The sequence below is a fragment of the Protopterus annectens genome, chromosome 7.part0 (genome assembly GCF_019279795.1).
Source record: "Protopterus annectens isolate FY-2018-M chromosome 7.part0, PAN1.0, whole genome shotgun sequence".
Lineage (NCBI taxonomy): Eukaryota > Metazoa > Chordata > Ceratodontiformes > Protopteridae > Protopterus > Protopterus annectens.
Window position 1 is genome coordinate 211,766,422 of NC_056739.1, and position 24,937 is coordinate 211,791,358.

Sequence of the window (24,937 nt, forward strand, 5' to 3'; positions counted from 1 at the left end):
TTATCTCCTTATTTCTTGAATATCCCCCATTTCATCATCGTCTTTGAATTATACCTTTCTGTTTGTGTTATGTATATGAGCCTCAACCGTGTAGCTCTAAAATATCCCTTCAAACCAGGAAATCCTAAACCACCTTGTTCTGTTGGAAGGATCAACTTATCCCACTTGACCATTGCCCTCTTCCCCTCTCAGATAAATTAATTCAACTCTTTATCAATTATTGTTTACAACTTCTCCTCTGGCTGATAAAAATGCCAATATATATAACTAAAGGGACTAAAAACAATTTCACTGTTTGCATCTTGTTATCCATATCCATAAACAAGAACTTCCAGTTTCTCAGTTTTTGTATTATCTTTTGTTTAGTCTGTTCCCATGCATCTTTCTATACCATAACAGGTTCTTTTTAATACATACTCATAAATACTACATTTTATTGTGTTTCCATAAGTATGGGATTGCTGGACCAATTCTTGTGTGTATACATAGTTTACAGCTATAGCCTTTGTTTTATCTTCATAAATATTATATCCCAAAAAGTCTCTAAACTGTCAAAAGATGTTTCACAACACTGAGATGCCATTTTCTGGTTTTATCAGATGCAAATAAAACAACTTTTCTAGAATACCATACCAATTAAATCCTTGAATTTCTGAGTCACTTATTTTCTTTGTCAGTGTCTCTAAATATAAAGCAAATAATGAGGAAAGAGGACACCACTGCTAGTTTCCTCTGTTCAGGCACTTAGATTCATAGGTTCATAGGTAGGTACAAGGCTATCGGCCCAAGGCCTGTGTAAGCCTAACCAATAAGGTTCCCTGGCTTGCGCCACCCAAGAAAGTTATTTTCCTGTGCCAATGTCGAGCAGAGACACAGAAGTGATCCCCGGGGTGTATTTCCTATTTCCCATCCACTCATCATGATTTTTCTTGAAGAGTGCTAATGAAGAACTTTGCTTGACATAGATGGGTAGCCTGTTCCAGAGTATGGGAAGTCTCTGGGGCAGGAATCTATCCCTCCAGCGTGTCCTGTTTATTGTGGTGACAAGGTTTAGGTCCCTAGAGCGTATAGCTTGAAGGGATTGGGATTTCTTTAGGTGTAACATGTCCAGCAGCTCTGGGGTTTGACATAGCTTTATGTGTTAGGCAGAGATCACCTCGGAGTAGGCGATATGCTATGGAGTAAAGCTGGAGTTTTTTGAGATGGTCAGTGTAGGGCATCTGTTTGAGGCCAGTAATCCTCTTTGTGAGGTACTTCTGTGGCCTTTCCAGCTGCTGCAGATGTCTTGTGAGGTCCATTCCAATAGGGGTGTTGTACTCTATAATCGGTCTAATGAGTGTTGAGTAGAGGGAAACAATGACCTCTTTTTTCCTGGATGAGAACCCCTTTATGATGTGGTGTGCCATGTAGAAGGACTTCCTAACTACTGTGGTGAGGTGACTATCAAAGGACAGACTACTGTCCACCTGGGTCCCAAGGTCTCTTATCACACATTTGGTGTTAAGTAGACTGCTGTCTATGTAGTGGTTCATGGGTACAGAGTTTTTACCAAAGGGGATGACAATGCACTTTTTGGCATTGAGCTTGAGGCGATGGCTCTGACACCAGGCATCTGTCTCAGCAAGGCCCTTCTGTAGGATTTCCACATCATTTGGGGACTCAACTATGGCTCCTAGCTTGCAGTCCTCTGCGAACTTCGTTAGCCAGAGGCCTTCTGTGTTAGCCTATATTTCAGAGAAGTAGATACCAAACAGGAGAGGTCCCAGAACTGAACCCTGTGGTACTCCACTTGTCACTGGTTTGAGATCAGATTTGGAGTATGCAACTTTTACAGTGTGGGTTCTGTCAGTGAGCCAGTTGGCAACCCATCTTGTGACGTAGGGATTTATACCTAGTTTAGTGAGTTTAGCTATAATTCCAGAATGGGGGATGGTGTTGAATGCTTTGGCGAGGTTAAGATAGGCTGTGTGAACCACCTTACCCTCATCTACGGCTTTGGTGACTGCCTCAAAGAAGTCGATCAGGTTCAGGAGGCATGATCTGCCTTTCACAAACCTGAACTGGGTGGGATCCAGAGTTTGGAGGTTATCAATGTCTTTGTTTATGAGTTCCATGATGATACGTTCCATGGCCTTGCAGACCAGGCTCATCAGGCTAATAGGGCGATAGTTCCCAGGATCAGTGGTAGCTCTCCCTTTGTGGAGTGGGATAACTGTTGCTGTACACCATTCAGTGGTCACAAAGCCTGATGAGAGGCTGTGATTGAACATGGTGCTTAGGTGGGGAGCCAGTTTGTTCTGAAGTTCGTGTAAAATGCAGCCTGTGATGTTGTCCGGTCCCATGGATGCTGTGTTTTTGGCTTTAGAGAGTGCAGCTTTTACCTGCATAGTTGTGATTACAGGGACTCTGCATTCTTGCTGTATAGATATGGGCCCTTTAGGGGGGGGGGTAAAGTTAGCACTGAACCTATCTGCCAGGATGTTGGCAACATCAGTTGGTTCTGTAATTTTCGTGCCATTGTGCTGTAACTCAGAGCAGATCTGGGTATTGCCATTGTGATTCTTGACATAGCTATAGAATGCTTTGTGGTTGCCCTTAGAATCAGTGGTGAATTTGTTTTCATAGCTAGCTTTGGAGGATCTTATAAGGGATCTCAGCTTCTTACTGAAGCTGACCAGGAAGCTCCTCCACTCATGGGATTTTATTCTCTTTTGCAACAATTTCTTCCTTCTGTTGTACAGTTTGTTTATGGCAGGGGACCACCAGATTGGCTTCCCTTTTTTGGAGGATAGCATCCTGGTTTTGTTTGGGATAGCACGATCCATGCACTCGTGTAAGTGCTTATACAGTGCATTTGTGTAGGATTCAGCAGTCATAACTGCATTGTCAATCTGCATGGGTGTCATGACATTCACCACTTCTGTCTTAAAAAGCATGAAGTTGGCTTTGGAGAAATCTTTTACCATGGTTTCCTTAATGGGGGGGGGGGTGTGTGGGTTGGATGTGGATATCAAAGGTGACTAGCTTATGGTCAGATCGGACCCACGAGGAGTTGACTTCAGGTGTGGAACACCAGTCACTCATGTTGGTAATGACTAGTTCTAGAATACTGTAGCCCCTGGTGGGGGTGTGGATAAGCTGATCCAGGGCATTGGAGTTTATGAATTCCGGAAAGCGTTGTGTGAAGGAGTTGGTACATGAGTAGTTTTCCCAGTTAATGGTGGGGTAGTTGAAATAGCCCATTATTAGGGTGTTTGGTTGAACCCTAATATTTTCCAGTACATCAAGAAAAGAGAAGTGGGAATCCTGGGGCATGGTGGGGATCTGTAGCAAGCTACAATTTGGATTGCAGTTTTGCCCAGAGTTAGTTGCACTTGGATAACCTCGGATGCATTATCCTGAACAACTAGCCTGGAGGTGTGGATATCCTTAATGAATATGGACACACTTCCACCTTTGGTGTTCCGGTTCAGGTTACATGGCCGAAAGGTGTGGTATGAGTTATAGCCTGGTAGTGTAGGGGTGCTCTCTGGAGCCTTGAACCAGCTCTGTCACTGCACAGATATCGATGTTCTCCATTTTAAGGAGTGCGTCGAGTGAGTGCATTTTGAGATTTAGACTTCTAGCATTGAGTAGCATTACACTCAGTTTTTGCTTGCCTGTTCCTGTTACGGTGGTGAATTCGTCATTTGACCCTTGCCTAAAAAAGGCACTATAGGGGTGGAAATGGCAAGGGCCATAGGCAGTATCCAGAATCCCAGGGGCGACAGGTGCAGGCCATCTCTGGCAAAGGATAGTGGTCTGTCGACCATGTCATCTCAAGCAGACAGATACTGGATCCCCTTAGAATGACACCAGAAGCTTAGCCAATTGTTGAAGTCAATCATTTTGTCCTTGTACTGCGGTATCATTCTTGGCAATGGCAGAATTCTACTCAGGGCTAGGGTCATACCTGCCTGGGCTACAAGATCGGAGAGCTCTTCCATGTCTCTTTTCATGTAGTTCAGGGAGGTACATCTCAGGTCTTTCACACCAACATGGAAAATGACAGAGTCATATTTGTACTTGTTGTGGAGTGACCTGAGTGCGTGGGTTATGTGGCGGATCCTGGCACCTAACAGGCAGCTGACAGTAACCTTCTCCTTGTTTAGCCTGGTGAGTGGGACATCAGTGTGACTGACTATAGAGTCACCTATGACTAGTGTGTTGGATATGATGTTTTGCCTTATTGGCTGTGGTTGAGTGGCACACTGAGTCTGTGGGCTATGTGTCATTTGGGTTGTGTTGGGGGGTGGAGGTTGCTTGTTTTTCTGCTTTGGAGGTCTCTGTTGCTTGGGCAGATTATTATTGAGAGCCTCTGCAAATGTTTTTGTGTTTTCATGTGTGGAGTTTGGTGGTGTAGATTTAGTGAGACTATGTGATAAATGTGGTGTGGTGCAAGTGTTTACCTTCTCCTCTTGAATGTCAAGTTAAGTCTTGGTTGGAGAGAGCTTTACTTCCAGTTTGGCTAGATAAGTGCATCTCTCACAGGTTGTAGTGTTGGATGGTAGGATGAGAGGGTTGTCTGTGTACATGAGGCAATTTCTACATTGCCCCAAGATGCCCAGATTCATCAGATAGACAGGAGAGAACACTGGGAGTTGACCCTTGGACCTGCCTGAATAAAAAACTATTTTCCTCTAGATAAGTGAGGAAGGAAGAAACCATCCTATTTTAATTTTTGCCTCTGATCCCTCATATATTCTCCTAATTAACCTTGTTATTGCATCAGGAGTTGCAAATGCTTCCACTGCCCTCCTCATAAAATCTCAGCTTGCTCTGTTGAATGCTTTCTCTGTATCAAGACCCGCCAACAACAGCAGTATTTTCTTGCACTCCACTTCCCTCTGGATTATCATTGTTCTATTATTGTTGTCAAATGTTTTCATCCTCTCCACAAAACCACATTGACCTATTTCTATCAATTTTGCCAAAACCTCTGCCATTCTTTTAGCTATTGTAGACAAACTGTGTAATTATGATTTAAAATCAAAATAGGCCTATATGAGGTGGGGTCCACTGGGTCTTTACCATCTTCAGGTATTACAACCAGTACAGTTCTCTCCTCCTTTTAAAATACTGTTAAACAAAACTTTCCATAACTGTATCACTTTCTTCCCTCCTAGCTTCCCTACTTCCATTAGAATACCATCTATTCGTGGAGACTTGACTGCAAATTGATTGTACATCACCATTTTTATCTCATCCTCATCTATCTTAAGTCTTACTCACTGAGTGTAATCTTCCTCTAACCTTGGCATACTTAAGTCTTCCATAAATATTTCCATTTGTGTTTTTCTTGATTTCCACATTTCTTTGCTTTATACAAATGTTCATAAAATGCCCAAAATATCTATAATATCTCTACAGAATCTCTGATTATTTTTCTTGCTATAGGCTCCCTAAGTTTGGCAACAATCCTTTCTAATTTCTGTTGCCTAAGTCATCATGCTAAAAGTGTTTGTGCTCTGGAGTTATAATCAAAAAAATAGTTGTTTAACAGCAATCTTTCTAAACACATGCATATTATACAGATACCCCCTTATTTTCTCTTCAGTGCTCTGCACTTGTGCTTGTTTTTGTTCTGTTAGATTCTCCTTTATTCTGCAGTAATTTAATCTCTGTCATTCCCACTAAATGATTCCTATTACTTCTTAAACATATCTTTTTCTTTAATTTCTATACTATTTTAAACTCCACTTTCATTTTATCCCACTCGCTAGCTATAACTTAAGAAGAAATTTCTATCTTCCCTAATAACCTTCAAATAATTTGCACTAACCATTCCAGGTAGCTGATGAAGCATCAGTGTCTCATTTTTACTTCATTACCCTGAATTTTTATCTTGATTGCTATCGGTGCATGATTGGAAATATTTATTGGATGAGTATCAAGACTTTCAATTAAATGCACATTTGTGTGAAATATAATTTCTGTCTAGTCTAGCCTAGTTATTGTACCTTGGGGAATAATATACACATTTTCTCAGAGTTCCTACAACTGAGTTCATATCTTTCATACCAAATATTTTCATATAGTTCTTCAGAAATCTACCCTTATTTGTTATATTTTCCTTTCTAGGTCGCCCAGATGCTTCCTAACTGATGCAAATCAATTTACATTCCCTACCTATAAGTAATATTTCCTGACAAAATCTTATTTCTCCCAAATTTATTTTAAGCTCAATAATAGCAGTTTTAGGTAGAATATAAATGCATGCCAGATTGATCCACCTCCCTTGCCAGTAGTCCCTTACTACCACAAATTTACCATTATTATATTTTATTTTCCTCTTCTATTACTATTGGAGCTCATTTAGCAATTAGTATAGCCACACCCTTTTTCCTATGTCCCTGAAAATCTGCTGAATATCCCTCCTGAAATCCTTTATCAAATTCACATGTTCTGTTCTTTCCAAATGTGTCTCCTATAGCATTGCTATTTGCCCTATACATTTCTTAATATAATTTAATATTATTTATTTTTCTATACCTGTGAGGCTATTAACATACCAAAATAATATGGTTAGTGTAAAGTTATTATTCCTACCTATTATATATAATAGCTTATCAAATATCTGTTTCCAGCTGTGTTACATGCATCAACCAATGTTTGGCAGTTTGATCTTTTACACAGTTTTTCTTGTCCTCTCCATTTGAACATATGTAACATTTTACAAGACCTTTTGTTTTTAATAAAAACTCTCAACACACCTCAGAACAGCTTCATAACTTATTAACTTAAAGCAAAACAGAAAAAAAGTTATGTACAGCTTCAAATAACGAAGTTTAACCCTCCTGATAGGAACAATTGTCTTAAACTGAGAGCTGCACATGCATGCATTACCTAACCTTCCTAAGTTAAAAATTAAATTAACATCCACCTAAATTTAGGTTATCCATGCTAAGTCATACATTATAGCTTGTGCTCCTACTTCACTAATTATTTTTGGCTTTTGTCTTATTTCTATTACCCTCCCAGATGTGGAAAACAACTTACATGCTTTGAGAAAACATTAACTGTTAGCATTAAACTCTGGCTTTTATTGCTTATCCCTGTAGTCAGCTTATCTCTATGGAAACATAATAACAAAATGTACAGCAGCCCTTTGCTGCAGATTTTTCAAATCACTGAACATTTACTTGCTAAAGGAAAACTTTCATTACATTCATTGTTCTCTTATTTACTTGTTTACACAAATAATTTATTAGATTAAGCCAAGGGCTTTAATCCAGACATATACCTATGCAAAAAAGAGAGAGAGAGAGAGAGAGAGAGAGAGAAACATATCAAATCTACATATATTATAATCTGTGCCCTTTTACACCCCATTTCCCACCTCATCAATCAGAGATTACAGCATATTAATTTAAAAATGCTTTTGCCCAGGCCTTTCTTTTCTTTTTACATTGCAATACTTACATTTCTTAAAGCTAAAACAGAAGAAAAGGCACTTGTTTACTTTAGTATCTTTATCACATTTAATAACTGAAAATGTTTTAATATACAACATGCAAGTTATATCATTAAATGTTTTATGCAAATACTGTTAAGGACAGAATTGTTTTACATATTTCTGTCTTTCAAGCATTTTCCTTTGGATTACTGGCAAAGATTTTACTAGCAAGATCACTTTATAGGTTGTATTATCAGAAGAATGAGAAGCAGTGTCCCCTTCTGTTTGTTGACTTACTTTTTGTTGGACAAACATTTGTATTTCCTACTTAACCTGTTGTGGATCAAAAAATTACTTTGATCTTCCAGGAAAAAATATTCTGAAGACAGCTGAATACGGCAGCTTGAATCTTTCACCTGCATCTTGCCATTTTCTGATTGCTGGGATAAATGTGCTTTTCTCCTGCCTGGTGTACAGGGAATAATGTTTGTCTTTCAACTTTTTCCTGGTAAGGGGTCACCACAGTGGAACTCCGGTCCGCTAATGATTGGCAGTAGATTTTTATGAAATGCCGAGGTGCCAGCTCGATGCCCAACCTTCAACGAAGGCACACCCATTTATGCACGCATATTTTTTGAATGCTACCCAAGTGCAGGGAGGACATGCAGAATCCACACAGAAGGCATTTCCAAGCCAAGCTGAGACTCGAACGGGAGAACCTCTTGCTGTGAGGTAACAACGCTACCGCTATACCACCGCGGTATTGTACAGTGAATAATCATTTTCAAAAATACTCTACTGTCTCCAGTTTATAATACTTTGCCCTTCTATCACAGTTTTGTCAGGATCAACTGTTTCTGCTGGTATGATTGCTTTCTCATAGACAGGTTTGGAGTATACACACAATATGCCTTTTCAATTAACAAATCCTGCTGTGAAATACCAGTCCAGTTGCTTAGTTGTTCTTTCATAAAATGTATAGTCTGTTCCTTCCAGTTTCTCTGGTATGGCAGAAAATCTCAGGTCTTCCCTGTATGCTCCGTCCTGTATCGTTTTTTGAAATAGCCCTTCTTGAGCAGTCTCATACTCAGCCAATCTTTTCTTTATTTCGACCTCTGATTTTTAATGTTTTATCAGTTCATCTAAATAGCTGTTTAATGCTTTTTTCTATTATTTCCAACCCTTTGTTATTTGAATTGATATACACCTTCAATGTTTCAGTACATTCGATTTTTTTTTTGGTTTAGATTACTGTAAGAATGTCTTGCACCAAAGCTGGAGGTTGAATGCTTTTTACTGAACAGCTGCAGCATTCTTCCCAGTCAGTATTTTCTCTTCACTGTTTCTAATTGATTTTCTTTCAGGTTCTTTGAGTTTCTTCTTTACTGGCATCCAGGCAGTGTACTTCCTAGCAAGTGACTGATTACTAAAACTGGCAGAAATACTGCCCCTTATCTCTCAGTTTCTTTTTTTCACAAAAGGAAAGCTGAAATTAAACTGTTGATCAGTGTGTAGACATCTTGAAAGTCCAAGGACTTAAGTCATTTTAATGAAATTAAAGGAACTCTCTCTAATAAACCAGAAAATACTTTACAAGACATAAGAGTTGGTTATAAAATTGACTGTGTAATCTGGGAGTTGTAGGGAGAAACAAGTGAAAGAGAAAATGTGGAGTAGTGAGGTATGGATTAACTCTTGTAACATCAGATGTCCACTTTTAATGTAAAAGGAATGTCTTTTTAACACTGATATTATTAAAACTTTCAAGAAACCTAAGTAATGGAAATGGTTTAAGATTTCTATTTGCTTTCTGTTCTGATAAACCATAAAAAATGCAAAAGAAGAGCATATAGCAGTTTGGTAACTGTGGTAAGAGTAAACAACAACTTAGACGTTAAAGATCATCAGTGCAAGTAATAAATTGTTGGTAACTGACCTTACCATGAAAAAGAGAAGCTAGTACCGATAAATGCTTATATCCTCAGACAACAATGAAAAGAAGACATCTCAAAATAAGTGGGAACATCATGCTGTACTATCTAAAGCATTATGTAAATAGCTAGAAGTATTAGATTTGTTATCTGATATGATTTGAAGGAAGCCTAAGAGTTCTGCTTATTTCTTATGAAGAACTAGTTTATGCTCCACTTGTCTTTAAGTATACTCCCTCCAAAGTCACATAAGACTGAAGAAAAGTGATTTATTAAAAAAAAAAAAAAAAAAAAAACTCACATTTCTTTTACTCTGAGTAGGCTGACAATGGAAACACAGCATGCGTTTCAGTGCCTGACATTCCCGAAGTTGATGCAATGCAGCACTGACATTTCAATCTCTTTGATTAAAGGCTTATGACACTAAGAGTCAACAAAATGTAACATGACAAATCATAGTGTCTCCTGCAGTGTTTACCACACCCTCTTCTTTTGTACAATCCATTTCATGTAATCTTTAAAAACTTGCCAACATTCTATAACTAATGTGTTCATTCAGCTTCAGTAAACATCAGCTACCTCGTCCCTGGAATAGACTCCTTATACACATCAAAGAAAGTACGTCACTGACCCTCTTCAAGTGCAACCTTGATGAGTGGATGGGTAACCACAAATTTGTCCCAGAGGTTCCACATATGTCCTTCACTGACAGGGGTGACAGGTGCTAACTGAGGTTTCTCTTTTGGGGATAAACTCTTGGCTAGGCTTGTAAGGGCCTCAGAGCCATTAGTCTAGTAAACTCCTATAATCATATGATCCTATGACCTTATCATGAATACATGCAACTATTCTGCATTTATATTCAGTTTGTTATTATATGACCTAATCTACATTTCAGGCTAATATTATAGAATCTGTACTTTGGAATTTTAGGATAAATACATTTATTTTTTCAACAAGCTTTCTTGTAAGATATTTCATTTTTCACCAGCATCCAAAATGTACCAATAGATGGTGCTTCCCATATGCTAACATCTGTTTCCTTTTTTTAAACCCCACAATGACTATCAAGGTTCTCCATGGTTACCCTACATTGTTTCCTGACAGAGACACAATTCTATATACATTCCTTTCTTGAGATGTAAGAATTGGGAGTGGAGAGTGGTGCTACCATATGCTAACCCGGGTTATTTCTGATGTCAATGCGTTGGGAGTGGAGAGTGGTGCTGCCATGTGCTAACGCAGGTCATTTCTGATGTCAGTGCGATGGGAGTGGAGAGTGGTGCTGCCATGTGCTAACCCAGGTCATTTCTGATATCAATGCGTTGGGAGTGGAGAGTGGTGCTGCCATGTGCTAACCCAGGTCATTTCTGATATCAATGCGTTGGGAGTGGAGAATGGTGCTGCCATGTGCTAACGCAGGTCATTTCTGATATCAATGCATTGGGAGTGGAGAGTGGTGCTACCATATGCTAACCCGGGTTATTTCTGATGTCAATGAGTTGGGAGTGGAAAGTGGTGCTGCCATGTGCTAACCCAGGTCATTTCTGATGTCAGTGCGATGGGAGTGGAGAGTGGTGCTGCCATGTGCTAACCCAGGTCATTTCTGATATCAATGCATTGGGAGTGGAGAGTGGTGCTGCCATGTGCTAATCCAGGTCATTTCTGATGTCAGTGCGATGAGAGTGGAGAGTGGTGCTGCCATGTGCTAATCCAGGTCATTTCTGATGTCAGTGCAATGGGAGTGGAGAGTGGTGCTGCCATGTGCTAACCCAGGTCATTCTGATGTCAATGAGTTGGGAGTGGAGAGTGGTCCTGTCATCTGTAACCCAGATCTAAAATTTGGGAAATGGAAATGTGATGAAACCAAGACCCAAAAAAGCAAAAAGAGTCCCTGTTTGATTTATGTGGGGTGAAAGCACATTGTATTTTATTGATATTGTGCTAAACCCATTTTATTAAATGTTACATCCCAGCCTTGCTTTGCATGATTTATTTTGGTTTTGCATTTTGATGATACAATGTAGCCCTATGGATTGTGGGAATCTTTTTGCTTTTATGGTTTTTACTGTCTAGATTTTCCTCCTGTTTTGTACCTTTTATCATTTTTGCAGTGAATTGTTCTACATTCTTTTCTTCTTTTTGAGTATGTATTGCAATGACACAGGCTCAAAGCTATTTTTTTATTAGTGTAAGCATTTTATCCCACGTTACTTATGTCCTTTGCACACTTCTTAAATAAATGAACTGCATGAACGTTACCTGCCTTTGGATACCTGCTTGTCTATTTAATGTTTATTACTCAGTCCTATATATGCTGTATCCTGGAGTTCAGGTCGCATATACAGGAATATTTTCAATATTGCTTCTGTATAACTAGGAATCATTGTCTTTAATTGCACAGCTCCCACTGATCAAGGATGCATCATAATACATTGAAATCTTCCTATTCCTCCTAATTCATTTTGGTATCCCCTGCAGCCCTTTTCCAAGTATTAAGCTCTCTCATAATTTTCTTCCTTATCAGTATCAACGCTCATTTTTCTTTTGCATAACTCTTTTATTCCTACCTCAGCCTCTCTTCAGACCAGGAAATGTAGTACATTTCTTGACGTACTGTCCAATCAGTAAAGCCATGATAACCGTACACAAACTCTTGTTTTCATTTCAGTGTTTCCTTTCTTACAACTAACTTTTGTATTCATCTTCTTGCCAGTCATTATCTGGATATGTTATAAAACAAGAGCCGGACTACAAACACTTGAATGAAAAAGACATTAGCATTAATTCAAAACATTAATTTTGTCCGTTTAATAGTAAAACACGAACTTCCTCAGAATAAATAATAACTCAATTAATTAATAATTAATGATTAATATTAATATTGTGTTTTCTTCAAATGCAGAGACTTTAAAAAGTCCTCAATTTTTTATGTCTTACAAACATGTATATACACATACACGTCATTGTATGTACTCATTGAAATGAGTCACATTCATTTTATTTGTTATATACATATTTTTTTATTTTCAAGTCTGATTGTTTAATTGTTTATGTGTTTTTATTGGTTGAACACAGTCATGTGTTTTGTATATAAGGGTGGTGTTACAATGATGTATTTATTCTGAGGAAGTTCATGTTTTACTATTAAAACCAATGAAAGCACTAACCCTTGCTAGCTCTTCTTTTATAACCTGCTTTAGTGTTATTTGGGTGCAGTGGATACCATTATCTGAATAGATGTCTTCCAACCTGGACTTCTTTTGTATTGGTTCAGCAGCTTTGCTGTTTATTTATAACATCTGCACCATCACATAACTGTACTCAAATTTTGAAAAATATATATTATACATAAAGCATTCTACATGTATAGTAATTGATTCCATTGTGCAATATTCATGTTGCTAACAACTAGTTATTGCAATGAAAACACATACTAACATAGAAGATTATGTTTAGGTCTTTGATCATAACCATTTTTTATGTGTTTCAGACATGGATGCTATGAAATTCATCTTAAGAAGACATAAGACACTGGGTTACGATAGGAGACATCTGATCAGAATTCTTGTACTGTATTGAGCTTTAACTTCTCCCATTTACTACAAAAGTTTGAGAAAAAAGTGTAGTATAGGTAAACATTCTAAATCTCTGAAAGTACAAGATATGTACTACTGGTATACACAGAGCAAAGACTACAGAAAAGCAGTGGGAGGCCATGAAACATTTCATTCAGACATTTTTAGGGCTGAAAAAAAATTTGAATAAAGTTTTAAAATAAGTCTGAATGAGGGGTTTCACAGCTTCCCACCACTCTTCTGTGGTGGCTGCTGAATCCTATTAAATGCTGGAGTATCAGACTAGATCTTAACAAAGATGAGGGGTGCTTAACAAAAGCTTGTTAAGCACTTTTTAACATCAGAAAGGTAGTTAACAGGCCTAAGTTTTTCCCTGATTTATGAACATAATTCTAGTGTAACAAGTAGTACATATTAGTTTTAACTATATTGTCTAATTCCAGGAACCTATATCCTTCCACTATCAGAATAATAAGTCACACTTAGATAATTATATATTTTCCCCTGCCTCAGGTTTAATCAACCCAACTCTGTGTATAAGGCCAATATTTTAAAAACCAGAACAATTTTTTATATTACATCCTTGATAAGAAGCTCTACAAGGTTTAAGAAATAAAATTTTACTGTGTAAATAACACACACTGCAACTGATAATGAAGCAGTTCATTGATACATCTTTTGTATTTTGAAACCACAGGTACAACTTCATTCTTAAAGGATAAGTGAATTTATGTTTTACCAATACTGTAAAATAATACAGTCATTCGCCTTGCACTGAATTGCTTTTATTAATGACCTGCCATTTGCCTCAATCAGCACTGCGCCTGTGAACCCACAAAAATGTGTAACGTGCATGCAATGTTAATCCATGTCTGATCACTATCATTTGCTTGATCTACTGTTTAATTTTTACCTTTATACTGGAGTTATTTCAAAGGGCATGTAATAGTATTTGTATTAATCAAAATACCATAAGTATCTCAAAAGCAAGTATCATTTTTTTCTCATTCAACAAACTAACCATTTTTAAAAAATAAATAGATTTACTCTTTTTTTAAACTAGATAATGCCAATAAGAAAAAAAAATGTTTTCGGGTATTATCCAGGAATACTTATTCAATTAATTGATTTGTGTTTTTTTTAATTCATTAACACTAATGCTTTTATCACTGCCATTGAAATAGTTTTATTTTATTTGATTATGTAATTTGTTCACACAGAGTTCAAGTTGAGCCTGAAGAGAAGAAAATTAGGGCGACACTATAAGGGCCTTTCTATAAACCATCATATCCAGGTCTGAGTAGTACTCTAGATGATGGAGGAGCTGGTGGGAGCGGGGTTCAGATGAGTGATGATGAAGGTGTAGGCCTACATAAATGTGGAAGGGTGTAGTTCATGAAAGAATCCCAGTAGTGATTGCATGGAGTCACTTTGAGCAAGAAGGACAGTTCTTCCTGTTTGTTCTTCATTTAGGGAAGTCACTCACTGAAGTGTTGACATAATCTCATTAAGGACCACTGCAAGCCAAATCCTTATTCATGAACAGGGCATGCACAATGGACAGGCAATGTTCACACAAAAAATCCCAATCCTCACAGAAGGCCTTGCATTCACCTCTTACTTTAAGAGGAACAAATGGGATATAGCATTTTAACCTACAGAAAACTGAATGAGTTAATCAGATACCCGGGAGCGGTTTCATTGTAAAGGGGATTCAAAGAAAAAATAGTAAGTGAGACTTTCTGATGTACTTTATTTTTGCTATATCCCACTATATAATTGATGTGAGACAAATTTCATTAATTCCCTCTTCTGTCAGACCAGTCAGTGACAAAGAGAATATTTTCTCTAAATGGCTCAGTGAATATTGAATAACAATGTTAACTTTATTGTCTATAAAATAAATTAATAAAATGAATATTTTTGTTTTTATTTCTTTTTACATTAAAGTGGCTGCCCTGAGTTACAGATTATAGGCAGTTTCACTTTTTTACATTATTTTATGCTAGAAATGTGTTTTGCTATTGAAAATCAAGTCTAAATAATATATAAATAAAATAAAATAAAATAAAATAACTAAATAAAAACAGCAGCAAATAACCTGTCATCTTAAAATTTTCTTGTCTGGTAGAAAAATATTTTTATGTGGTTTTCTGACTCAATTTTTAACTCAAAAGCTGCCTCACCCACCCAAAAAGTATTGGTTCAGGAACACTAAAGGTGTTGAAGAAGTTACTATGCAAACTACACCAGATAATGAAATTCTGCCTCCAGGGTATAATATACTCGGGCTAGATCGTACTACCAGGAAAGGGAGAGGGGTTGCTGTTCTCTATAAAACTACCCTAAATGTTACTCTAGACAACCTTCAACCACCTATATTTAACAAAGCAGAAATTATGATTTCCAAACTACAAATAAATAAAAACAAATGTATAAACATAGTATATGTCTATATTCCCCCAGGTAATAACTCAGGGACCCTACAAAACATCCTCTACTGGTTATCCAGTGCCTAGCCCCAAGAGACCATTGTTCTAGGGGACCTCAATATAGACTGGAACACCTGCACTGCAGAGACCCCAACCACCCACGTAAACCTGCATGGTTTTACACAAACTATAGCCTCCTCTACTAGGATCAGCAAGTCTAACAATAAAGAAAGTATCCTAGACTGGATACTAATTAATAGCCCCCACCACATGTACAAATCAGGTACTCTCCCTGAAGATCTAAGTGGTCATTTCTTAACGTATACTATTAGGCATAAAGTTGAATGTCCACATCGACTCACCTATAAAACAATAAGAAATAACAAAAACTTCAACCTTAATAAATTCTTAGAAGAACTTAAATTATCCAATTGGTAAATTCTAAAACAACTACCACCAGATGAGGCAGTAACGCACTTTAATAACACATTTCTGGCCATCCTTGACAACCATGCACCTGCACGGTCTATTAGAATTAAAACAAAAGTTTCCCCCTGGCTCACTAAAGAAACCAAACTAAAGATAATCCAAAGAAATAATGCCTGGAACACCCGGCACTCCTCTAAAGCCCCACAAGATCAACTCAAATTTCGACAATATAGGAATGATACAAAAAATCCATATTACTAGACAAAAAAAAATATTTCTGCCATCTACAGCAGAAACACCACAACAAGCCATAGAAGTTCTGGGCAGGTATTAACAAACTTCTCCACCCAGGGCAATCCACAACTCCAACCCCCTCAGCCCCAACTCAAATATTGCCAGAGTCCATTGCCAACACCTTCAACAGTTTCTTTACAGGAAACCATCCAGGCCCTTGCTAGCAAACTTAAACCCACTTGTCCTAATGCTGAAACCCCTGAACCCAGTGACATTCTTTCCTTTAGCTTCCAAAAAGTTCTGACTTCACTCATTAGAGCCCTAATTAAAAAACTCAAACCAACCACCCTTTCAGCTTACCTCCTCCCTGGAGACTACCTGCAAAATGCTGCTGATTTTATAGCATACCCTGTCTCTATCTTGATAAACAGAACCATAACTGAAGCCTCTATCCCCTCTATCTGGAAAATATCACATGTCATACCACTCCACAAAGGAGGCAGCTCCACTGAGCTGTCAAACTATAGACCAATAGGTATTCTTTCCCCTCTGGCTAAAATTATGGAAAAGTGTATCCATAAACAACTGTTACACTACCTTATTCAACATAATCTTCTGGCCAACTCCCAGCATGGATTTAGACCACAGCACAGTACCAGCTTGGCCCTCCTCTCCTTTTCTAATGTCATAAATTCCAACCGTAACAACAACAAACTATCTTCTGCCCTGTTTCTCAATATTTCCAAGGCCTTTGACATGGTTAACCACCAGCTACTCTTACTTACCCTAAATAAAATATCCCTAAACAACCATGCCATACAATGGTTTCAATCTTATCTTAGTGGAAGACAGCAGGCTGTCCTTTGGCAGGATAAACTCTCCACCCTTCTCCCCGTTACCCTTGGTGTCCCTCAAGGCTCCATATTAGGTCCCCTTCTTTTCTCCCTCTTTATCAATGACCTCCACACTGTAACTCCAGATGCAACCTGTATAGAATATGCTGATGACTCCACCCTGATTTGCTCTGCCTCTACCCCTACAGATCTCCTTAGTTTAACCCAGAAAACCTTTAATACAGTGGAAAACTGGATCTCTAATCAACAGCTGATATTAAACCCTAATAAAACAAAGCTGTTGTTCTCCCCTACTCACAAATCCTCTCAACCTTTGTTTACTATAACAGCTAACAATGGGACCATAATCTCACCAGATATGTATACCAAACTCCTGGGTGTTATAATAGACAACAACCTCAAATATGATATGCACCTATATCAAACTATTAAAACCATTAATAAAAAACTTGGCTCCCTATACAAAAACAAACATTTTCTCACCCCTCTAGCTAGGACTGCCATTGCTCGTACCCGTCTGCTTTCAGCTCTACTCTATGCCTCACCAATACTCACTAACTTGAACAAAACTAATCTCAGCAAACTCTCTAGCTGCTACAATCAAATTGCCAGGTTAGCCACAGGAACTCCCTACAGGACATACCATTGTCAAAACCTAACCTCTTAGGATGGCTAGAACTCCCCAGGCTAATTCAATATAATGAACTTACTGTAGCATTCAGTTATTAACCATCCAGAAAAAACGCCCTCCCTTAAAAACATTATCCATCCCTACAAAAATGCTAGGCCTCTTCGTTCCACTACAAAACTTTTGGTTCAATCTGTTAAAGCTAACAACCTATCTGGAGAATCTTTGTTTGCAAATTCAGTAGACAAAACCTGGAATTCGCTCCCATCTGAACTTACTCTGAACCCCTCCCTTAATCAGTTCAAAAAAAATCTAACCCAGTATTTTAAAACTCACTGGTTATGTCCTTGCTCTAACCCTGACTAAAGCCTCATCTGCTTCCATATCCCTGCAATTTTTTATTCACAGCGACTTACCTCTTACACTAAAAGGTTTGAAAAGAGAAAATGTAACATCTTTGCAGATACTCTGTATAGGTTCATAGGTTCATAGGTTGGTACTGGGCTATCAGCCCTAGGGCCTATACAAGCCTAGCCATAACAATTCCCTGGCTATTTCTTCCCACACTATTTACTCCCCTGGACCCCTGTCTAGCAGGGTGACTGACGTGATCCCTGGGGTGAATTTCCTTTCTCCCATCCAATCGTCAAGGTTCCTTTTGAAGAGGGCCAAAGAGGCACTCTGCTTGACATGTATGGGCGCTCTATTCCAGAGTCTGGGGAGTCTCTGGGTCTCTGGGTTGCACCTATAGGTTTGATAAGAGAAACTGTAACATATTTGAATATACTTCTGAATATAAACTGTATTCTTCATAGGCTTGAAATGTGAGGTAACTTGTATGTTAGTACAATATGTTTGTGCATATACTGTAACTTACTTGTCTTTATCTGTTTATAAGTTTGGACCTTTTCTCCCTGGGTCTCTGCTGAAAATGGACATGTATCCAGTCGGAGTATCCCAGTCAACAAATGTAAAATAAAATAAAATAAAATAAATAAATTAGATTCCTCACAGGTCTAGTTGGAAGTTTGAACATTAAATTTTGGCTGCAGTGGTTACAAGGTTCTAGATCCTGAATCTTCTTTTCAGATCAAGAATTTGCTAATCTTACCTGGTATGTTTTCCTCCTAAAATTAACAATTTTATTTTCTGGATAAGTTACTTTTCTGTATTATTAACCTCCATGATAACAATGTTACCTTTAATTATTGTTTATGATTAATCTTTGTAAAAAAATAAACACCAGGTACTACAATACTATATTAGCATTTCAATCTGTTTTACCGCTATTGCTTCTCATGTTTAATTATAACTTGTTTTTTCCTTATATGCCTTTTGTTTCTCTTTAATGTGTATATTACTTTTAATTGAAAACACATTTAATCTAATAACAAAATATCTATAAATGTAATCTAAAGCACATTTGAGTCACACAGTTTTAAAACTTTTTATGCAGCATATACTTCTGCAAAAACATTTTTGTGGAGGACACTTTGCTCACCCCATCCCCTTACTTAAATATACTAACTCCATGGTCACACAACCACACAGAAAACAGAAAACACCACACATTGTGAATCACTGGTTGTGCACAAACACTAAATATAGGGGTACAACATGTGCATTGGCATTACCGGTACAAATGGTGGAATAGACTAATTTGCCTCCTAATTCCTACTATCCTAAACCACCTCAGCACTAATTGTATATAGTCTGCAATACTGTTCTATCAAATGTGATTAGATTAAATGCGTTTTAGAATAAATGCAATATAGATTAAATTATTAGATATTTTGTGATTAGATAAAATGAATCTTAGATCAGATATACATAAACTAAATTAGATATCTAGTTCAATTGTTTTATCAGTATATCTGTTACTGTAATGCAACCACTCCAAGAAAATGAACAGAGATGTAAAACAAAACCTTGTTGATATGTACCAAACATCTGTAAACATCTGCTGGGGAATAAAAAACGGACCAACCGCCTTAGAGCTTTAAGCCCTTTTGTTCCCTTTATGTTCCAAACAGAACTTCATTAGAAAATGCACAAAGATATAACAACCAGGCTTAAATATCCCACTAAATGTAAATCACCCAACCACAAATAACCATTGATCATTACATCACTTCCTATTTAAAACTCCACAGGAAAAAGCATTCACCAACAATTATTTGCATTATAAGAGCCATCACCCAAAATTTATGAAGCTAAATATCTTCAGGGGGCAACTCATTAGAATTTGTTGTATTATTAGTGATGACAGCATATTTTTAGAAGAGGCAGCTTATGTTACCCATTTGTTTACTGATAGAAGATATCCTATTAATGATTTGAACGAATTAGTGAAAAAATTATCAGTAGCTGTTGGGCTAAGTTCCCTCCCATCTTAAAGAAAGGTATAATTTTAAGACAGCTAAATTTATTGACCATGTTAATATGGACATTTCCAATGAAGAAAAATCTTGTTCTCTTCCTGTCCCGATCAGTGTTGACAGTATAACCATTAGAAAAATAGTAACCGATAACGGGAAATTATTTCTGAGAATCCTGATCTGGTTAATATTACTGGTGAAGTGTCTTGCTTTGTTTATAAAAAATCTGGCAATTTAAAGCATTTGCTAGAATTTCATCCTGGAAGTGACTTAAAGTTCTGTATTAAGAAAAAAGGAATGTACTCCTGCGGTAATTACAGGGAATGTAGATTTGTCAGTAATACTACTACTGTCTATCTTTCACACTTAAATAATTCATTTAAAACTAAAAAATATTATAATAGCCTTAGTCAGAATATAGTTTCTATTGCAGTATGCAGCAACTGCTCTCATTTTTATGTGGGTAAAACCATTCGAATGTTGAAAGTCAGAATTAGAGAACAAGTAAAAGCTGTTTGTGAACATGATAAAACCAATTCCTTAGCAAGGCATAGTGAGGAGTCTCCAGGCTTTAGAAAATTTCATTTTTTTTGTTTTGGAAGGGGTGGATCAAGTCAATTATATTGATAGTTGCAATAATATGCTCCAGGTGAGGGAGATAAAATGGCAATTTTTTTCTTAGTGCTGACAAACTCCCCAGACTAAATGAGCACTTCTTCTTCTCTTTTGGCTTGTCCCATTAAGGGTCGCCACAGCAGATCATCTGTTTCCATTTCTTCCTGTCCTCTGCATATTGCTATGTCACACCAACCACCTGCATGTCGTCTCTCACCACAACCATAAACCTTATCTTAGAACATTTGAGTCACACAGTCTTCTTATCCTCTTTTCCTCTTACCTGGCAGCTCCATTCTTAGCATGCTTTTCCCAATATCCCTCCTCAGCACATGTCCAAACCAACACAATCTTGCCTCTCTGACTTTGTCTCCAAACCATCCAACCTGAGCTGACCCTCTAATATACTGATTCCTAATCCTGTCCATCCTCGTCAAACCCAGTGCAAATCTTAACATCTTTAACTCTGCCACTTCCAGCTCTGACTCCTGCCTTTTTGTCAATGCCACTGTCTCCAAACCATATAACATAGCTGGTCTCACTACCCTCTTGTAGACCTTCCCTTTCACTCTTACTGGTACCCGTCTGTCACAAATCACTCCTGACCCTCATTCACCATTTCCATGCTGCCTGTACTCTCTTCTTCACCTCTCTTCTATACTCAACATTTCTCTGAACTGTTGATCCCAAGTACTTAAACTCATCCACCTTCGCCACCTCTACTCCCTGCATCCTCACCATTCCTCTACCCTCCCTCTCATTTACACACATATATTCTGTCTTAGCCCTGCTGACCTTCTTTCCTCTGCTCTCTAGAGCATATCTCCACCTCTCCAGAGTCTCCTCAACCTGATTCCTACTCTCACTACAGATCACAATGTCATCTGCAAACATCATAGTCCACGGGGCCTCCTGTCTGATCTCGGCTGTCAACCTGTCCATCACCATTGCAAGTAAGAAAGGGCTCAGAGCTGATCCTTGATGTAATCCTACCTCCACCTTAAACGGATCTGTCACTCCCACTGCAGACTTCACCAATGTCACAATACCCTTGTACATATCCTGTACCACTCTTACATACTTCTCTGCCACTCCTGACTTCCTCATACAATACCACAACTCCTCTCTAGGCATCCTATCATACGCTTTCTCCAAGTCCAGAAAGACACAATGCAACTCCATCTGACCTTCCCTATATTTCCCCATCAACAATCTCAGAGCAAACATTGCATCTGTAGTGCTCTTTCCCAGCATGAAACCATACTGCTAATTGCTAATCATCACCTCCCTTTTTAACCTAGCTTCCACTACTCTTTCCCATAACTTCAAGCTGTGACTGATCAGTTTTATCCCTCTGTAGTTACTAAAACTCTGCACATCACCCTTATTCTTAAAAATAGGTACCAAAACACTGTTTCTCCACTCTTCAGGCATCCTTTGACTTTCCAAGATTTCAGCAAAAAATCTGGTTAAGAACTCCACTACCATTTCTCTTAAGCACCTCCATGCTTCCACTGGTATGTCATCTGGACCAACAGCCTTTCCATTCTTCATCCTCTTCATAGCTGTCCATACTTCCTCCTTGCTAATCTGTTTCAATTCCTGATTCACTATCCCCACATCATCCAGCCTTCTCTCTCTCTCATTCTCTTCATTCATCAGCCCCTCAAAGTACTCTTTCCATCTGCTCAACACACTCTCCTCACTGGTGAGTACATTTCTCTCACTATCCTTTATCACCCTTACCTGCTGCACATCTTTCCTAGATCAGTCCCTCTGTCTAGCCAAACAGGTCCTTTTCTCCCTCTTTAGTGTCCAACCTTTCATACAACTCTCCATATGCCTTATCCTTAGTCTTCACCACCTCTCTCTTTGCCATGCTCCTCATCTCCTTATACTCCTGTCTACTTTCTTCATCTCTCTGACAATCCCACTTCTTCTTCTCCAGCCTCTTCCTCTGTATACTCTCCTGTACTTCCTCATTCCACCACCAGGTCTCCTTGTCCTCCTTCCTCTGTCCAGATGTCACACCAAGCACCTTTCTAGCTGTCTCCCTTACCATATCTGTTGTAGTTACCCAGCTATTCAGTAACTCTTCATTGCTCCCAAGTGCCTGTTTTAACTGTTCCCTGAACTCCACCTCACAATCACCCTTTTTCAACTTCCACCTTTTGATCCTTGGCACTGCTCTCACATTTGTCCTCCTCTTCTTGATCACCAACATCATCCTACAGACCACCATTCTATGCTGTCTAACTACACTTTCTCCTGTCACCACTTTATGGTCTCCAATCTCCTTCAGACTGGCCCTCCTGCATAGGATATAATCCACCTGAGTGCATCTTCCTCCACTCTTGTACATCACCCTGTGCTCCTCCCTCTTCTTAAATTATGTATTCACCACAGCCATAACCATCCTTTTTGCAAAATCCACTACCATCAGACCTTCTGCATTTCTCTCCTTAACACCATACCTGCCTATCACTTCCTCATCCTCTCTGTTCCCTTCACCAACATGCCCATAGAAATCCACTCCAATCACCAGTCTCTCACCCTTGGGTACACTCACCACCACTTCATCCAACTCACTCCAAATTTTTTCTTTCTCATCCATCACACACCCATCTTGCGAAGCGCATGCACTAACAACATTCATCATTACACCATCAATTTCCAGCTTCATAAACATCACTCTATCCGACACTCTTTTCACCTCCAAAACCCTCTTGGCATACTGTTCCTTCAGGATAATCCCTACCCCATTTCTCCTCCCATCCACACCATGATAGAACAGTTTGAACCCACTTCCAATACACCTAGCCTTACTCCCCTTTCATCTGGTCTCTTGCACACACAGTATATCAACCTTCCTTCACTCCATCATATCAGTCAGCACTCTCCCTATACCAGTCATGCTGCCAACATTCAAAGTTCCTACCCTCAGTACTACAGTCCTAACCTTCCTCCTCTCTTCCTGCATTCGGGCATGCCTTCCCCCTCTTCTTCTCCTTTGGCCAACAGTAGCCCAATTTCCGCCATCCCCCAGACTAAATGAGCACGTTAACGTTAAATGTTTATTGAAACTTAGGATTGTTTAAAACAAGTCTTATTAAGGAATGGTTTAACTGTAAATTCTTATGTCATATGTATTTTTAAGCATTTTTTCCTGAATTTGTAGACACACATAGTTTTTATGTTATTCTGTGTTTATGGAATTTTAAATAGGAAGTGATGAACTGATCAATGGTTATTTGTGGTTGGGTGATTTACATTTAGTAGGATATTTAAACCTGTTTTTTATGTCTTAGTGTATTTTCTGATGAAGTTTTATTTGGAAAATAAAGGGAATGGAAGTGCTTAAAGCACTAAGGTCTATGGTCCGTGTTTTTGTTCTCCAGCATAAGTTAGGTACAAATCGACAAGGTTTTGTTCTATATATCTGTTACTGTGTCTAGCATAAATGCAGTTGCTGCACTGTTTGTCACTATTGTAATATATATATATATATATATATATATATATATATATATATATATATATATATATATACATATACATATACTCCTTATTCAAAAGCTGTGTGCAGGGTATTTTGGTCTCTAGCTGAAAAGGGCGACTAGACTAGTTTATATTTCCAGTTAAACTGAAATACAGTATTAACCTGTATTATTTTTTAATTTATTTTCTTAACACTGGCTATTAAAATAAGGCTATTAAAATTAACTGTATTATTTCTCTGTATTAATAATTTTACCAAACTTTTCATTAAAGACTTATTAGCAAAGTTATATAACACCAGAATAAACAAATTTTCTCCAGACATGCACTTTAAATTTATGAACTGAAAGTTGAACTTGTATAAATTCTGGAACTCTTAATACCATACCTATCTTAAATTACTTCAAAAAGAATTTTAAACTGACTCTCAGATTTGCAGTTTGTTACAAGATATTTCCACAAGGATGCTTCACACCATGAAAAGTGGAATTATCGCATTCATACCCTAATTTCTTGGACAGATGCGGTAATGGCATGCATTAACAACATAATTGCTGAAACTATCTTACCACCATTTCATGGGAACAATCCAGTGACAGTGTATTTTCTCATATTTGTGCATCAGTATTAAACTGAAGCTATATCTTTGGGTTCTCTGTATCTTTGGGTTCTTTAATACAGTTAGCAAGTATCCAAAACATTCATTCATTTACTGTTTTCAGCTGCCCTAGCTAGCTAAAACCTAATAATAAATTTGCCATTAGCCATTCTGTCCACCCATTTTCCATTGATAAATAGCAGTGACTCTTTCCTAATTCTGTAGATTACAGAAATATGCATCTTTAATTACACAAAGTACAATACACACTCCTCACCACTGGTACACGTGTGTCTATGTGTGGGGGGATTAGTAATACAGCTGTCA

General features: G+C 38.1%; 1 protein-coding gene across 1 annotated transcript in view; it reads left to right on the forward strand.

Annotated features, from left to right (window-relative positions):
• LOC122806362 (lectin-like) overlaps nt 1-24,937 on the forward strand; it is a 104,954-nt gene that overhangs the window by 57,500 nt on the left and 22,517 nt on the right. The gene's annotated exons all lie outside the window — the stretch shown is intronic.